Raw genomic sequence first — 19449 nt, forward strand, 5'->3', positions numbered from 1 at the left:
CAGTTTTTTCATAAGTTCACATACATTGAAAGCAGGCCACACCTTTGATGAAACTTACTTTCAATTGATTGACCACTCATAGAAGAGGTCACAGAGGTGATTACATTGTATTATATGTTGTCATGGGCGATGACTACATCTTAACTGCCAAACTACTGAGAATCCTGAGCCAGCCAGGAAGACACAAAACCTTACCTCATCATGTAGCAAGTTCACAGATTCCAGCGTTTAAGATGGAGGAATCTTTGTTTGTTCTTTGGGGTTTTTTAAAACATTTTATTAGGGGCTCATACAAGTCTTAACACAATCCATACATATGCATACATCAATTGTATAAAGCACATCTGTACATTCTTTGCCCTAATCCTTTTCAAAGCATTTGCTCTCCACTTAAGCCCTTTGCATCAGGTCCTCTTTTTTTCCCCCTCCCTCGCCGCTCCCCCTTCCCTCATAAGCCCTTGATAATTTTATATTATTATTATTTTGTCATATCTTAACCTATCTGGAGTCTCCCTTCACCCCCTTTTCTGTTGTCCGTCCCCCAGGGAGGAGGTCACATGTAGATCCTTGTAATCGGTTCCCCCTTTCCAACCCACTCACCCTCTACACTCCCAGTATCGCCCCTCACACCCTTGGTCCTGAAGGTATCGTCCACCCTGGATTCCCTGTGCCTCCAGCTCCCATATGCACCAGTGTACAACCTCTGCCCTATCCAGTCCTGCAAGGTAGAATTCGAATCATGGTAGTTGGGTGGGAGGAAGCATTTAGGATCTGGGGGAAAGCTGTATTTTTCATCGGTGCTACATCGCACCCTGACTGACTCATCTCCTCCCCTGAGCCCCTCTGTGAGGGGTCTAAGATGGAGGAATCTTTGGGCGAGCATTGTTACCAAGCAGCGGATCAGAGAACCACTAACCAGGCTCTGCCTCTAAAGGGCGTGTGGCAGGTTACTTTATTAGCATTTACACGTTCTCCTTCCATCTGAAGATGCCCAGGCCTCCTCCTTCAGCTCGAAGGGATTTGTAATATCAGAAGACAGCTTTTCCTTTTGGCTTTGGCTGTTTTCAAAACCTTAGGAGACTGCAGTGCATCTGAAGGGAAGATGGTGGACTTGCAGGGAATTGTAACTGAAGCACCTGTGGGCCTAGTCATGACAAAGATTACTCTTAAGAATCCTGTGCCCTAGAATAATCAGCAAATGTGCTACAATCAGCATAGAAAGAGAAAGTCAGAGAGCTTTTCTCAAAGCTTCTTGTGGAGTCAGACCCTTAACAGGCACTGAGAAGATTGATTTGATTTAGGGACAGTAATATGACATTTAAGGGCCCTTGTGTGTGGTGTATAGGAGCCCTGCTGATGTAGTAGTTACACATTGGGTTGTAAGCCACATAGTTAGTAGTTCAAACCCACCAGCAGCTCTCAGGGAGCATGGGCTTTTTTCCATAAATATCTGCAGTCTCGGAAACCCACAAGGGCTATGAATCAGCATTGACTCAATGCAGTGAGTTTGTTTAGTTTAGTCTGTAGCATAAGAATCATAACCAGTAAGTGGGAACAATAGTTGTTGAAAGAATGATCTTCTTAATGGGTCACCTTGCCCCCTACACAGCCCCTCAATCCATCCTCTATGCAGTTTCCAGAAAAGCTTCATCCTAAAATGTAAATCTGACTAATTCACCCCTCGGTTTTAAATACATCATCGGGTCTCCTTTGCCTTGCTGTCTTGCTCAGTTCCTCACACTCCTTGATGCTCATCCTCCCAACTCCCGCTCCCCAACACTGAGCATTGGCTGCTACTTCCTGCTAAGATGACCCTCTCATTCATCCCTCAAAGAAGAAATCAAATCTTGACTCCTGTAAGATGTCCTTAATTCCCCGTTCTTCCTAAGTCTCCTGACAGTGCCCATTCCACCTTGTTTTGTCAAATTGCATGTACATATTTTCCCATTAAGCTAGGGACTTTCAAGTGCTGCCATTGTTTCTAATATGTTCAATTTTGCATGCTTAGCACCCACCCATGGCGCCCAATGCCGAAATGCCCTCAAGAATTTCATTAGGGAAATCCCAGGAACAGGGATGCACTTTAAGCTGTGAGTCCTTGGTAACTGTGACGAAATGCAGAGAACGAGTAATGTGCAAGTGCTCGTACTCCTCCATGTAATCTCCGAACATATACACTCTTTTTCGTCTTCGTTTCTCCAAAATATGTCAAAACAATGAAAGGTTATTGATTACTCTTTTAAAACAAACATAAGTTGTTGGGGTTTTGTGATAGATACTGTGTAACAAAGCATCTGACACTTCCACCATCTTCATATGTACAGTTTGGTGATAGGAATTATGCTCATCATGTTGTTCAGCCATCACCCTTATCCATTCCCAAATTATACCATCACCTCCAAGGGTGTTTTTTGGAAACCACTCCCAGTGGCCCAATAGCCATGATAAATCAAAATGAGGAGTTGTAGAGCCATCACAATTCAATTCAACAGATAATTTCTGAGCCCCTCCCTATCTTGGTGAGGTACCTTCCTGAGGACTGGGTGTGCACAGTCTCTTCTCACCAGCCCTTGGTGCCATCCAGAATTTAGTCACCCAGACTCCTAGGCAAGGTAGGCAGTGCAGGTATTATTTGTGAAAGCTTAAATGCTAGGAAGATTTTTTTTTTTTATTCTTACAGGATGAGCCTTGGGAAGGAGCTGACAACCAGTCAACACGCAGTCATCACTCTTGTAATGAGCACGCATGAGTAAGTAGGTCTCTAGAACTTTCCATGTGGTTCTTTTTCCTCGTCTGTAGAGCTTACTGCTAGGATCTCATAACATGTCTAACAAGACTTTAGAAAGGAGGATGCACTGATAAGAAGCAAACATTTTAGAGGGCAAGATCTTTATGTTTATATTATATTAGCATTGTCCACCCAGGATATTTTCAGAAGAGAAAAGCTTCAGTCCCTCACTCCTTCCCAGGCAGGATGAGGCTAAAAAAGCTCCAAGGTCACAGAAGGAGAAAAGGTTAAAGAACAAGGTTCTGAAAGCGTCATTCTAATATGTGAGTATTGTCCAGCCATTAAAATGGAGACACCGGGAAATATGAAGAAGAAATATGGAAAAGCATTTGGCATTCTGCTCTCTTCACCTAATGCATCATAAATTGGGAGTCTGATTTATAACTGTGAAAATGCATAGATACCAGAAAAAGTACTGAAAGTCAACAGGCAAAAGCAAAAAATGCTGTGAAGGACAGGAATTACAGGCCACACTTTTCCCTCTTTCAAAAAAAGGCCTCATTTGATATTGCTTTATTATTTTTTGAAACAGCAAATAGGATGAAAGAAGAGGTATTATCGTAGCCTTTTAAAATGTTTGCTGACTGTTTCTAAATACCCACTTTCACTCACCCCACGGGCTTCCAAGATGCTCAGAAGGCCTTGCCCTTAAAGCCCTGGGGGCCTAAAGGGTAGCATTTGCTTCTAGCAATGACAGAAGTCTGCAAAGAACAACTGGAGGGGGCTCCAAGGCCCCTTCAGGGTAAAGAACTACTGCCTTCTATAGATTTGTGACTCGGGGGCTCCAGGGGACAGGGAGGGCACTGGAAGAGCCATCAGATTGTGTTTGGCCTTGGGCTCTGATTCAAAGGCTGCAGCTTCCAAGGCCTTCACCCTTGCCATCCTGAAAGCAAAGGCACCGACTGAATGCTGCCGACCCTCCTTTTGATTTCTTCAGATGCAAGCTGAATTAGTGCCAGGGCATCATTTCTCAGAGCAGGGTTTCCCCAATATCCTCTCCGGACAGGAGGGGGCCATAAACTATTTTGACTGCTAAGCTCATAACTAGATCAAGGAGAGAAACTAGGAGAGGCAGGTTGATTTTATGCCCTTGCAAAACCTCTCATCTATCAACTGGTAGAACCAACAAGTGTTAGCAGCCCTGACATACATCAGAAACCACAGCCTATAAACAGGGAAAACAGAATCAGAGAGACATCTCAATTTCACCCGGCAGATAGAAGGCCACTCTCACAGAGAGAGAAAACTTAACCCAATTTGTCCACAGGCTCCTGCCAGCCAAAGTTTTTGCTCTTCCAGTAGCAGAGCCCCGTTGCCCCAAGTGGAGAAGCTGTGCAGACTGTTCAGGTATCAGAGGCCAGCTTCCAGCCCTCCCCCACTGCCCTGGCACAGGTACCGCTGCCCACAGGAAAGGGAACCTTTCCCACAAAGGTGCGATCTGCCCATCAGGCCACACAATCACTGGGTACTGTGATTGTCCTAGGGTGCCTCTCACTAATTCACACAAAGCTCTGTATGTGCTAGCAACGACATCTGAGCAAGAGAGAACACCCTGCAGGCTTATTGGAGCCCTGTATCAGAAAAGCACAGTAATCGGAGGGAAAACTGCGTGTCAAAAGTCTTTGAAGGCTCACCAAAAAACACAATGAAGTACTTCAGAAAAGATGAGTAGAATGAAAAAAACCTAACTACGTATTTACAAGGATAGGTTTATAAAGATTATAACCCAGTGAAGCAGTTAAACATTTCAAAAGAGGTGAAAGCCTATTTTAAAAGTTTCTTACAAATGTTCTTTGGACACTAAAGAATGGCTCTTGGCCTTGTTGGACTCTCAGATCCAATTTGTCTGGTAGGCCTCACAGTCAATGAACCTTCCCTTTTTTGCAAAAAATAGTAAGTTGCTGTTTCTGATCCTCAACACATACCAAACCTGTGTTAGACAGGGTTCTCTAGAGACACAAAACCAGGACATTTATGATATATATATACAGCACAAAGGACTAGAACAGCTAATTAGTCCACACAGCAGTGCAGCAGGCTCAGTTCAACTCACTTCTGTGAAACAGTTAATATACTGGAAGTCCTTCAACTCACGAGGGCTTCTGGTCCAAGGTCAAGGAAGCAGACTGCTGAGTCTTCCGTAGAGCAATGCAGGCAGTTCATCCACAAGCAGCAAACAGCAGGGTGGGTCGCCAACAGTCAGCCAGATGAAAGGATCCGACAGTCCCCATCTCAATCATGTATATAGCAGCAATGTGGTGAAGTAGATCTTGAAGGAACCTCAAGCTCTAACAACACAAGCCACGGGTTGGGTGTCCCACGGGTAGTATAGCTCACAAGTTGAGGCAGAGAACTAGCTAAAGCATCCACACACTGGTCCAATCACCAGAGAACAAGAGAGAGACAGGTGGGGCTTTCCAAGCCACTTATCTCTCTGCCCTCCAATCAAACTGCGACCTTATTAATCCCACATGCTCCTACTGGCCAGGTTGGTACAATGAACCTATCACAAATCGCTACTTCTTTCTCCCAGATGTTCCCTGTCGCAGCCTACCTCATGCCCAATCTCTCCCAGTCTCCCATTCCCCAGCACCTTCCTCTAATCTCAATGATTCTTTGGTGTCACTAAGAGTCCACAATTTAGAACAATGTATAGACCCCCTGAAACTATATGATCATTCAGGAATGTGTGTAAAAGTATTAATTCCACAGAATTATACAATCTTCTTGCTGCAAGGAACCATAAACTTCATACAGAGCAATTCTACCATTTAAACCAAAAATTAAACAATGCAGGCTGAAAATATGAAGCGACTTTCCCAAAATCACATGAAGCATCTCTTGCAAAATAGGAGTAGAGTCCAGCTCTTGCAGTCCTGTCCTTAGGACCTGCACGTACCCACCTCCCAAAGAGAGACCTCACTTCTCTGGGGATAATATGGCTCTGATGTTCTCGGGAAGTATAGTACTCGACAGACTGAGACAGAAAAGATGCTGTGCTCTCAGTGGACTGTGGGTGCATAAACCTCTGGAAGCCTTGCTAAACAACATAGTAAGGAAAGAGACGTTGAACGTGGGGTCAACAGTCAAGGTAACTGGGTTGAAATCGCTCCTCCACATTTTCTAGCTTTGTAACTTGGGGCAAGTGCTTCTGGAACATGGAAACAACAATAGTCCAGTCCTGTAGGGGTGGTTTGTGGATGAAGTAAAATGACAAACAACACACAAGTGATGTTTACTACAGTGTCTGACACACAACTTTAGACAGGTCTTTCTGCCAACTCTACTGAGAGCCTCCTAAGACATTAACTCCCCGTACACTTGCCGTGCAGGCGAGACCCATTCAGTGACAAGCTAGGATTTCTGTCTGATTTCCATGGCAGCTGCCATCATCTAGTGCAAGTGCATGCACAACTGTTCCAGGAAAAGAACACATGCCGGACACAATCAATAAGCAGAAAAATTGCTAAGTCAAGTTCATTTTAAAACCACATGGTAATTCTCTAGTAGTTCTGGGTTAATTGCATATTAATTACCATCTTGTGATAGCATCGATGAGCCATACTTTGGAAGTGGGAACTGGGAACAGAGATCAGATGCAAACATGGACTTTCTCTGGCTGCGGGAGGAAGTGAAGGTGGATGTCTCCGGAACACTGGGGCTTTTCAGAACAACCTAAAGCCTTAGAAACTCTTTGATAACATTGCTTGCATGAATCTTAGATAGTCTGTCTGAATTCACAGCTATGCTGTTGCCTCTTTAAAGAGCTCAGAAATTACCCAAAGAATCCTCCAACTAAAGTTTCTTCCAGTTTAAATAGGCAGAGAGTGCCAGTCACACCTACCACTAGTACCTAACTGTCCCGTTCCCACCCCCCCCCCAAGCCCACTGGAGCAAAGCCCAGCCCACTTACCACTTCTGGAATGCTCATTTCATTGGCTGTGTCTTATGATGTTTCCATGGTACTTACCTCCGCCTCTTTCTTGGGCTTTTAGAAGTTGGCTTTTCAACATTTATTGCATTGAAATACGATCCCTAAAAATAAGCCATGTGAGCCCAGCTGAAAGTCTTGGTAGAGGAATTATGTATAACAAGACGGTTGGCAAGGTTATATCACTCCATGAAAGCTGTAATTTCCCTGCAATTGATTTCCTAAAGATAACTCACTGTTTGCGTGCAGTGAAAGCTAATTTAACAAGAAAGATGAGTCTCTTCAGTACACCTTGATTGGCAATTGTGATAAATTCCTATAATTACTATTGACTCAGAGGAGGATTTTCATTTGTTAAGATGTTGCTGAAATGACAGCATGCTGATGGGTTTAAAAAGAGGAACAGGGAATAGAACATGCTACTCCCATCTTCATGGAATAAGCTGGCCACTGACATGGTTAGAGATATTTCCCGGAGGCCATGGGGCCTTGACAGTTCTCAGAGACATTGCCAGCTCCTCCTAGGCACTTCTATGTTGACTAAAGAGTCTCAGTGGAGCCAGAACTCTTAGACACACAGATCTGGCTCCTTTTCCCAGCATAGAAACAAAACGAGGTCTAAACCTATAGTTACAGGGTGGAGGCAACCAAACCTTAGTATTAATGCTAAAATTTGAGTCATATTAAAAGTCCAACGTAAGGCAATTGGTTAAACTGATTAGCATATTCCAAACAATGTAAAGTACAAAGCCATTAATATGATTTTATGGAGAGTAGAGGGCATGGGAAAATGCCTGTAATATGATTTTCAGTATAAAAAGTAGAACATAAAATTACATGTACAATTTGTGCTCAGCTATGTGAAAAAATATGAATTAAAAAATACAAGGAAGTCCTGAAGCATGCTGCAGTATGAATGGCTCTTGCGGACATTCTGCTGGGTGAAATAAGCCTATCACAAAAGGGGAATATTCTGTGACCTTACTTATACCAAAAAGGACAACAAAAGGCAAAAGCATGAGAAGAGAAACCAATGTGTGTTAGTAGTTGGAGGGGTTGGGGGTGGAGGTAGAGAAAGGAGGGTTGTGTTAGTCTGGGTTCACTAGAGAAACAAATTCATAGACACTCATATGTGTATAAGAAAGAGTTTTATATATAAGAGTAATTGTATATTAAGGAAACATCCCAGCCCAGTCCAGATCAAGTCCATAAGTCCAATATTAGCCCATGTGTCCAATACCAATCTATAAATTCCTCGTCAGACTCATGCAACATATGCAATGACGCCGAATGCAGAAAGAACACAGGCCATTGGGTGGAAAGTCTTGTAGATCCAGGGGTGATGGAAGCATCTCAGTGCTGGTGTGGGTCTCCACATGGCTTCTCCAGCTCCAGGGCTCTGGCTCCATCAATGTGTCTCCATGTGACTTGTCAACAGGAATGTTTCACAGGGAGACAAGCAGAGAGTGTGTCTGGCCTCCATTGAGCTATTTATCTCCTTTGTGCCTCCAAATGAAGTCATCAAGCTGAAACCTGATTGATAGGTTCGATGCCACCCCTTCACAATTGATCGGAAATTATGTAACTGCCACAAAGGTTAATTGTGATTAATGATAGGGTTACACAGCAAGTTACTGTAATCGCTGTCAATAAGTTGGGCATGGGTAAAAAGTTGAATTGGCAAAAGTTATTTGATAGGTATATTTACAACACTGGGGGATGGGAGAAGAACCGCTACCAAGGCTGTTTATGTATAGCCAAACACATTATGGGATTTGGTTCCTTGCTTGGGAGGGATAAGGTCTTGGGTTCATGGAACACCCTGGTGAATTAGCTTCATAAAGAGTCGAGTTCTTCTGTTCTCCTTAATTTGTTGCCTGGTGCCCAGGATCTTAAATGCTGGTGAGCGATCATCCAAGGCACAGGTATTGATTTCCATTCCCCTGAGCAGCAGCGGGAGACGAGCCAGAACAGCAGGACAGTATGAACAGTGCAGCTAATTGCTGGAACAACTAGCTCCTTTGCCATGAGCCCATAAGACCTGGAGGGTGCCAGGGTCCCATTCTAATCAAAGATTCTATAGAAAAATCCTGAACCAGGAGGAGAAAATGCTGAACTTTTTTTAAAATTCTCATAGGCGCTAAACTTTCTGGAGTTATGGAGGGTGAGTGAGCCCCTACAACTATTGCCTTGATATCATTTTAATCCTAAACTCAAATTCTCCCGAGTCTTCTTAGAACCAAGCTTACCTTCGCTGCACTAGTCTGCCTTGATCACTGTGCTCTTTTGAGCATTGTCTTTATGAACCCTGGTGGCACCATGGGTTAAGTACTTACACTGCTAACCTCAATTTGAATGTGGTCATTCAAATCCACTCAAGGCTTTCTGCACCCTTGTTACAGTCTGGGAAACCCACAGTGGCGGCTCTACCCTGCCCCCCGTGGTTGCCATGAATTGGAGTTGACTCAGTGGCAGGAAGAGAAGCCCTGGTGCCATAGTGGGCCGTGTTTTGATCTGCCAACCGCCGCTGAGGCTTCCTACCCTCACAGACTTACCGGCTCAGGCACCGCAGTGGCAGTTCTACCCCATGCTCTCAGATCACTCTGAATGAACATCAACTTGAGGGCAGTGAGATTGAGCTTCTGCTTGAGAGAACGATGAAGCTGTCTAGTTCTGTAAAAAAAATCTGCAGTGTCAGAAACCCTAAGTGGGGTTTAACTCTGTCCTATAGGGACGTTATGAACTGGACCCTTCAGTGGGTTCGGGTTTTTCTGTTTGTTTAGATAGGATCAGATTGGCAACAACATCTCAAAAGATGAGATCGGCAGCTGAAGGGTCAGTGAGTTTATGTTCACGAAGGAGGAGCCACTCCAGAACGGAAGCCGACAAGGTCCGCACAGCTTGAAGAACATCATCAGTCACTGAATTGCACACGGAGAAATGTTTGATGAATGTATGTGTTGCTGAGTGTCCTCAACAACAGCAGCAAACAGAGGGGGGAAAATATGTCTGCAGGCAGGAAGGGTGACCCAGAAGGTTAGTGCAAACAGCCTAACTATAGATAGCCACATTTTCTAACTAAAACCTGTCCTGTAATGTTTAGGTGTATTACCCCTGACCCCTGGTAGTGTTGGGGTCACATGTTGGGCTGCTAACCTCAAGGTCGGCCATTCGAAACCACCAGCAGTTCCTTGGGAGGAAGAAAGGGTTTTCTACTCCTGGAGAGAGCTACAATTACAGCTTCGGGAACTCGCACAGGCAGTTCTGCCCTGTCCTACAGGGGCACTGTGAGTTGGCATCACCCTGAGGGCAGTATGGTAGTTACATAATCTGGGAGTTACATAACTTGGGACTTGAGGGGACATGGAGTGAAGGGGTAGAATCTAGTCTGTCAATCGGGTCATAGCCAATGAGGCCTCTGCCTTCCCCTGAGGATTCTGGGAATTCCTATATTTTCTGCTTGGAGGCAGGAGACACTGTCTCTCTACTCACTCCCTTGGAGTCTCTCTCTCTTTCTCTTTCTCTCTCTCTCTCTCTCTCTCTCTCTCTCTCTCTCTCTCTCTCTCTCTCTCTCCCCCTCCCTCCCTTTCTCCCTCCCTCCCTCCCTCCCTCCCTCCCTCCCTAAGAGATTCTCTACTGACAAGACACACAGCAATACACTAATAGACCCTGTGCCCTGAGAACTGGAGGAGCCATGTGGAGCCCCGCTAGTGCTGAGATGCTTCTACTGCCACTGAATCCACAAAACTTTACACCCACTGGCCTGTGATCTTCCTGTGTGTGGCATTATTGCATGTGTTTCATGAATCGAAAAAGGACTTTATAGATTGGTATCAGACATATGGGCTAGTATTGGACTTTTGGACTTGATCTGGACTGGGCTCCAATGTTTTTGCAATAGTCAACTGCTCTTGTATATAAAGCTCTTTCATATATATATGAGTGTGTTTCTCTAGTCTACCCGGACTAACATATACGGGCAGTGAGAGATTTTTATCTCAATTATCATTGTCAACATTATCAAAAAACTGACCCGTAAAGGTGTTGTTTGTGGAATCTCTAAGACATACAAAAAACTAAACAAGAACTACTCCCTGCACTGTTAAGCTGAACAAGAGAGCCTGCTCAGGCATAAAGGATATCATTTCTATGTAATTTTTATACAAAAGTAAGGCATTAATAGTTTTGATCATAATTGTATAATTATAATCATTATTAATCCCAGATGCTTTCTGGCTGGTAGCTCGTTCTATTCAACAACTCTACTCCAGAGCATTAGTATTCCCATTAAAGATAAGGAAACTGTGGCCCAGACAAAGAGTGACTTTGATGAGACTACAAAGTAATCATTTAAACCCAAGTTTCTGTCCCAAAGTCTAGGAATCTTACTACCTTTTTGTCCTACAAACTGGGTGTGGTATCTGTAGAGACACTTTTATCCATTTTACAAAAATGCTTTGCTTGCAAGTAACTCTCCTCCTGGGGGCTTTTGGCATTTCGAAGGAATATATTCTTGGAGGCCATTGTTAGAAACTGTGGTACAGTGAACTATTTCAGCTGACCCTTTTAGCCATAGCCTTTACAACTCCCACCAAATGACATTTTCTTGATAGGTCTGGGTAAAAGATAGTTGGGGAGATGCTGATAGATTATATGACTTAGCTGTGAATGATTGTTAATAGAATTCATTGTGATTTTAAAAACTTGGAACTCTGACATGGGGATTGGTCAGTGTGGTAGCTACATAATCTGGTGTCAATTTGAACTTAAGAGTAAAGGGGTGAAGTTTAGCTGTCAATCAGGTCACACCTTCATGACCTCATTTGAAGGCTCTAAGAAGATAAATAACTTTCTAGAGGCGGGATACAGGTGTTGGAGACCCCTGCCAGCATTGAGCTGCTTCTACCGCCACTGGATCCATAAGACTTTCCACCCACTGGCCTGTGATCAACCTACATTGGGCATTATTGCATGACTGCATACGTATAAAGAGGAATTTATGGATTAGTATTGAACATAAGGGCTAAGACTGGGCTTATGGACTTGATCTGGACTGGGATAGGATGTTTTCTTAATGGGCCATTACTCTTTATATAAATCTCTTTCCTATACGCGAGTGTCTATGAGTTTATTTCTCTAGTCTACCCGGACTAGCACAGTCAGTTTTACCATTCTTCTGGTTATAAAACTGGCCACCAGACACCCCTTCCTCCCTGCTACACAGGATAAACGGGCGAGTGTCTCACTACCATCAAAAAGAAGAGCCAAGAATGGAACATGTCCGTGGACAATGATGTCCCTGTTCGTTGAGTGTCCTCAATCCAGGAGAGAGAGCCGTGATACCATAGAAGCTGCAAAGAAACAGAGGCAGCAGCAGATCCAAGAGCCAGAGCAAGACACAGAGCATTCAACTCCCCAACCAACAAAAGCATATTGTTGAGAACGATGGAGCTGGAGCAGAGATCCAAAGCCCATCTGTAGACAGTGGACCAATCTCCCCACAGAGGGTCCACAGGGAGGGGATAAGTCACCATGGTACAGTAAAGCATCGATGAAACACACGATATTCCTTCTGGTTCCTTGAGGCTTCCTCACCCCCCACTACCATGACCCCAGTGCTGCTTCCCAGTTCAGACTAGACCGGAACATGTACACAGGTATAGAAAGGGATGGGAGCTCACGACACACAGAATCCAGGAGCAGGAGTGGGAATAGTGATATCAGAGAGAAAGGGGGAACCAATCGCAATGATCGACACATAACCAGGGGAAGAACAACAGAAAACATGGGGAAAGGGAGACAGCAGTCAGTGTGAGAGATGAAAGTAGTAACAATGTACAATCTAGCATGGGGTTAATGGGGGCGGGGGGGGGCGCCGCGGGGTGGAGGGTGGGGAGTGCTTTTACCAAGGGCTCACCATGCCTGATTCAATTGATGTATGGATGGTGATAAGAGTTGTACGAGCCCCCAATAAAATGATTTTTTTTAAATTCCCAGCCTATGGAGTGAATAAAACTGAATGCCTTGGGCAGGAGGCTCATCTGAAGAATAGGTAGTCTCCAGTCACTTTATTGGGGTGTTAGATTTGCCGACCACATGGAGCTAGAGCTGAGCACTTTCCAACTGAAGCTTGGGTACCCTTCGAACATTTCTCAGCAGTGCTCAAAGAACTTTGTACCATTGTCCCAGCAGGGTAGGGGGCAGGCCCAATGACTGAGCCAGAGAAAGGGATGCCTGAGGGCACACCAGAGAACATTCTTTAATCCTGACAAAAGAACTATTTTCTGATCATTTCTGATCCTAAATTGTATAACTTGTTAACTTCTTTTTTTTTTTAAACCATAATCATGGTTATGGTCTGTGAGTTCTGTGTTGCCATTGCAATGAATTTTGGGATCCAAATGGGACATAGAGAATGCTGTTGGTCAGAGGTGGGATCAGAATCTAGAAAGAAAGCTAGAGCGTCGAGGCCTGTCTGAGATCCTCCTGCATGGGATTGGCTTTGGGCAGCCGACACTGATGGTGAGTCTCCCTCCCCCTCTCGGAATAAGAAGAGCTCAAACACTGCCTCTGACTCCCTTTCTACAGACACAAAAAGCACAAACAAATTGACTCTTTTCCTTGTTTAACAAATATGACTTTAATGTAGTAAGTTTCGAAGAAAAATAATCTCAAATGAAACAGGAATTTTTAATTAACTGCACATTAAATTTATTATATAAAAATAATGTTTTAACTGATGTGTGTGTTGCATTGCATCCGCTCTTCGGGAACTTAATCCTTTGTGTTCTGAGGAACACCACGATTAAGTTCATAAAACAAAGAGTAACTAATGTGAAGAGTAAAAGTAGACTATCCTGGAAATTTTCTAAAGATTATTTCATCTCTCCTTGTCTCAATTTCCTAATCTGTAAAATACGAGTAGTAATAATACATATCTCAGAACATTGTGATGAGAAGTAAATGTTTTAATACATATAAAGTGCTTAGGAGAGTAGCTAACATCTAGAAAGGGTTCAATGAATACGGAGCCTGGTGGCCCAGTGGTTACCAATTGGTCTGCAATATGGAAGGTTAGCAGTTTCAAACCAACCAGCAGCTCCATAGTAACAACTAAGCTTTCTATTCCTGTAACTTCTCAGAGGTGGTTCTGCCCCACACTACAGAGTCCCTGTGAGTCATTGCTAACTTGGTGGCAGAGAGTTTGAGCTTGTTTGTTGTTCTTTCGGTTATCATTATTTTTAGGAACCCTGGTAGTAAGTGGTTACGTGCTCAGCTGATAGTCAGCAGTTCAAATCCACCTACCGCAGCTCCACAGGAGAAGCGTGTGGCATTGCTTTTTTTCTTTTTCAAAGTGAGTATTTTAATTCCGTTTCAGAAAGAAATGTCACATGACCTTGGATTAGAAAACATAACATAAAGAAGTTTGTTTCCTGGAAATGCAAAGAATAGAAAAACAAGCAAACTCTTTTAATAAGTTCAATGACAATGTTTGGTGGATCTTCCTCTTGCATCAAAGGCTGTATGCCTTCTCCCCCAAAGCACCTGTTCCCAGAGCCAACTCACCCTCCCAATCTCCCTCTAGCTGGGACTGGCTAATTCCCTCCCCCTCCTCCCCTCCCCCCTCCCACCCCCTCTTCTTTCAGTCACAGTGTGTGGGCACTAAAGACCCTGGGTTCTGACCAATGAACAGAATTGTCCTTTAAGTCAGCAACCCACAGGCAGTGGCACCCAAAGCTCTACCCCCAGCTCCTAGGGTGAAGGCCACAGAGCTGGCATTGTTTCCACTGTCTCAGGAAGAAGGAGCCAAAAACTGACCCTCAGCACAAATCACAGCTCAATGTGGAGGGAGAGTCAAGGTCCCCAGGCCCAGAGCAGGCTGTGAGCTGAGGGCAGGAAACAGGAGTTGTTGCTGCCACTCTGACTTTAGAAGCTAGGAGGAAATGGCACACCTTTCCATTACTCTGGTTTCACAAAGTTCCCCACTATTACTGAGATCTGAAGGGATTTGCAAGCACAAAAGAGTTTCATCAAATCAGGAGACGTTTGCTGTGGCTGGAGACAGGAATAACAACAAGGAAGACAGATGTATGTAATGATTTATGGGAAGCTGTTGGGACTCTCAACTTCTCACATGGCCGCCAGTCCTAGAGAGGATAGCACCGTGAGAACCAAGACAACTACTCCAGACTGGTAGAGCTGGGGGATCTTCAGGCCTTTCCCCAGGTCCCACATCAAATGCCGCAGGCCATTCCAGGCGTGATACATGAGAGGTGAGGCAAGTGCAAACTTAGCTGTGTAGATCAGTGCTGGGCCTAGACACAGGGACTTCACGAATTCCAAATGACACTCAAAGTTCCCAGGGATCAACAGAGCAGATAAGCCAAAAAGAGAGACTCCTGCACTCAAGGCAATACCAGAGCCACGATGGCAAATGGACATCATCATGGGAAGAGACCAACTGTAAATAGTGATGTGGGGAGACAATGGACGATTTGAGGCTGTGTTCTTATTCCAGAACCGCTCCATCTCTTCTTTGGCTGTGGTTCCCATAGGAACAACATTTCTGATACAGAGTTGAGGGCTAAGATGGGCACGGAGGCAATAACGGCCAGCATGTCTCAGCAAGAGCGCAGCCATCTTGGACCGTGGCATTGCTTTTGTAAAGACTGTAGCTTGGAAACTTTATGCAGGCAGTGCAGTCTGTCCTACGGAGATGATATTAATCGGATTCAACTCAACACCAATGATCTTTTTCTTTAATCATTTTATTAGGGGTTCATACAACTCTTATCACAATCCATACATACATCAATTGTGTGAAGCACATTTGTACATTCATTGCACTTATCATTCTCAAAACATTTGCTATCTACTTAAGCCCCTGGCATCAGCAACTCATTTTCCCCCTCCCTCACCACTTCCCCCTCCTTCAAGAGCCCTTGATAATTTATAAATTATTATTTTGTCATATCTTTCCCTGTTCAACATCTCCCTTCACCCCCTTTTCTGTTGCCCATCCCCCAGGGAGGAGGTCACATGCAGATCCTTGTAATCTGTTCCCCGTTTCCAACCCACCCTCCCAGCATTGCCACTCACACCACTGGTCCTGAAGGGATCATCTGCCCTGGATTCCCTGTGTTTCCAGTTCCTATCTGTACCAGTCAACACCAATGATCTTTACAAAGATGTTCTATCATGCCTGGGAATAAACCATAATTAAAAATGGCTTATTTAACCATCATCCAAAGGAGGTAGGAATGTATGGATTTACATATTCTGCACAAAACTGTAAACATGTTAGAAACTTCCCAGTTTTAGTTATTGTTTAATAAGGCATTATTCAATGTATACATAAAATCAAGGAAATAAAATGTAGCAGAGAATAACTTTCACCTGAAAACTAAAGTATGGTTATCACCAGCATAATGAATACTTCCGGAGCGTAATCTCACCAAGACGTGGCCAATAATTTCATCTGTACATATAATTTAAAATGCAACAATTTTCACAGTGACCAAAAATTTAACAAACCCTTGCTTCAGACATTTAAAATAGCGCCTCAGGAAGTTATAACATTGCTATTGTATGTATCTGCTCTAGATTCACATCAAGAAATGGAAAACGATTGCAATAACAATAAGAGTGGTCTTTCCTTTGTTAATGAAATTCCAAAAAGCTATAGTCTCCTATAATGCAAGCACGCACTTCTGCCTGGGCCGATTCATCGCACTGCCCAGCCAACGAGGCTGAGCCGGGATTGTGCACAGCAATGCTGCCACCTGCAGTATGAAGGTGTAATTGCTGCCCTCCGAGGGAAATTAATCAACCAGATGAGGGTGGGTGCCTGGCTACCAACCTGATTCCTTTGCTTTGTTTAGGGAAATAGCGTTATTCCGGGAGATAGGCACGTTATCCACTGCACCTAGCTACACGCGCCTAATGGTTTTGCTCACTTGCTCCTGTACTTACATTGTTTCACTCACTTGCCTCTCTCTACTTAGCTTTCTGATTCCTTTTAGTTAGTCTAGAAGAATTATTTCATCCCAAAACGCTGTTGCAAAGTCAGAATTTATAATGATGAGCGCCAGGGCCTCATTTATCAGGAAAGCTGGTGCACCAAGGACACATATAGCAAATTCATAGTAAGTCCCTTTTCTCCTGAGGACATACGCATGCACATATAACATAGCTTCTCTCAAGTTATATGAGAGGGCTTTAAAAAAAATTGTGGGGGAAAATGCTATTTTCTCTTAATTCCATTTTTCATTACGTTTTTTGAAGTCCTATCATAATCCAACAAGGTGAGATCCAGGCATACCATGAGCAGATTCCTTTGTGTCCAAACCTATTTGTAGGCACAAATGCATGTTACTGTTGTTAGGTGACATCGAGTCCACTGCAACCCACAGCAACCTATGCACACCGCACGTCCCTGCACCAGCCTCACAATGGTACCTAGACCTGTGCCCATTGGTAAAGCCACAGTGTTGATCCATCTCATCGAAGGCCTTCCTCTTTTTCACCATCCCTCCATAAGACATGATGGTCTTCTCCAGGGACTGGTCTCTCCTGACAATATGTCCAAAGTATGTAGGACAAGGTCTTGCCATCCTTACCTCGAAGGAGCACTCTGGCCTTACTTCTGCTAATTCAGATAGGTCTGTCCTGTGAGTAGTCCATGGTCCTTTCAATATTATTTTCCAGCACCACAATTCCAATGCATTGATTCTTCTGAGGTCTTTCCTCTTCAATGTCCAACTTTCACATGCACATGAGGCAATGGAGAATACCATGGCTTGGGTCAGGTGCACTTTAAGTCTCATGCCTTTTGATCTCTTGACTGCTGCTTCCATGAGCATTGACTGTGAATCCAAGCAAGGCAAAACCCTCGACAACTTCAACCTTTTCTCCATTTATCATGATGCCCCATATTGGTCCAGTTGTGAGGATTTGGGTCTTCCTTATATTGAGTTGTAGTCCATAGGGAAGGTTAGAATCCTAGCTCTTCATTGTCATGAGCTTCAAGTCCTCACTTTCAGCAAGCGAGGTTGTGTCATCTGTCTATGCAGGTTGATAAAAGCCTTCTTCCAATCCTGATGCCTCACTCTTCTTCATAGAATACCACTTCTCTGATGAATCCAGCTTCTGTATTTGCTCAGCATATAGATTGAACAAGTGTGCTGGGAAGATACAACCGCAGACTTTTCCTGGTTTTAGACCATGCAGCAGCCCCTTGGTCTCTTCACCCAACTTCCTCTTGGTCTACGTGCAGGTTCTGCATGAGCCCAAGGAAGTGGTGTGGAATTCCCATTCTTCTCGAGGTGATCCACAGTTTCTTACAGTCCACACAGTCAATGCCTTTGGATAGTCAATGAAGCACAAGTAAACATCCTTCTGGTATATTCTGCTTTGAGCCAAGATCCTTCTGCCAGCAGCAATGGTAACCCTTTGCTCCATGTCCTCTTCTGAATCCAGCCTAAACTTCTGAAAGTTCCCTGTCAATGTGCTACTGTAACTATTGTTGGATGATAGTAAGCAAAATATTACTTGGGTGGGACATCATTGATATTTATTCTATAGCTTGAGCATTGTGTTGGGTCAGCTTTCTTTAGAATGGGCACAAATCTGGATCACTTCCAGTTGGCCAGGTAGCTGTTTTCCAAATTTCTGGCATGAACAAGTGAGTGCTTCCAGTGCTTCTTCAGCTTTCTGAGACATTTCTATGGGTATTTCCATCAATTCCTGGAAGCTTATTTTTGGTGCATTTAGTGTTGTTTGAACTTCTTCCTTGCTCACATGGTCCCTCCTGAAATTGTGGACTGTCGACTAGTTGTATGTGGTGCAGTGACTCTGTGCATTCTTTCCACCTTCTCTCGATGCTTCCTACATCATTCAATAGTTTTCCCATAGAGTCTTTCAAAATTGCAATTCGGGGCTTGAATTTCTCTACGTTCTTGCAACTTCAGATACGCTGAGAGTATTCTTCCCTTTTGGATTTCTAATTCCAGGTCCTTGCACATTTTGTTGTACTATTTGGCTTTGTCTTCCCTCTGAAATGTTCTACTCAGCGTCTCGACGTCGTCTTTCTTCCATTTGCTGTGGCTACTCTACAATTAATAGCGCCTCTCACAGTCTCTTCTGACTTCCACTCTGATCTTTTATTTATTTCCTGTCCTTTTTTATAAACAAATTTCACGTTTCATTTAGATTTAAAGAAACTGTACAACGTTGATTTTTTTCACCAAAAATACCAGTAATGTTTCCTGTACTTTTCCTAAATAAACCCCAAAGCATTTAATTTTGTAGGTTCTTCCAGGTTTATAAATCAGGACAAGGCACTGTATCCAGTCATGGGAAAGGGTAAAAGAAACAGAGAACATCAGTTGTTAGTGTCCATGGCCTCTGATTCCGTGTTGACCATGAGTCAGTGTGTTCAGCAGACACCTGCTCAAAAGTGGATGGCAGTGTCGGCTCAGCAAAGGAATGTCCACAGCAGCAACCAGATGTGGAACAAAGGCAAGCTTTTCCATTTGAACTTGAACTGTGACTTGTTTCCGGTCTTTTTAATGACCTTTTGCTTTCTTCGTGAATGATGGTCTTGATGTCCTCCCACAGCTCATCGGGGCTTCTCTCCTTAGTGTTCACTGCATCAACACTGTTCTTGAGATGTTCTTGAAATTCAAGGAGGGTAGACTCACGGTCACATTTTGGCTCCTGTGGCCTCAGT

The 19449-nt window shown here is 43.9% G+C and overlaps 1 pseudogene; it reads right to left on the reverse strand.

Annotated features, from left to right (window-relative positions):
* Positions 1–14356: 14356 nt before the first annotated feature.
* LOC142454442 (succinate dehydrogenase cytochrome b560 subunit, mitochondrial pseudogene) lies at positions 14357–15360 on the reverse strand (annotated as a pseudogene).
* Positions 15361–19449: the final 4089 nt, after the last annotated feature.

Source organism: Tenrec ecaudatus, chromosome 8, assembly GCF_050624435.1.
Source record: "Tenrec ecaudatus isolate mTenEca1 chromosome 8, mTenEca1.hap1, whole genome shotgun sequence".
Taxonomy (NCBI): domain Eukaryota; kingdom Metazoa; phylum Chordata; class Mammalia; order Afrosoricida; family Tenrecidae; genus Tenrec; species Tenrec ecaudatus.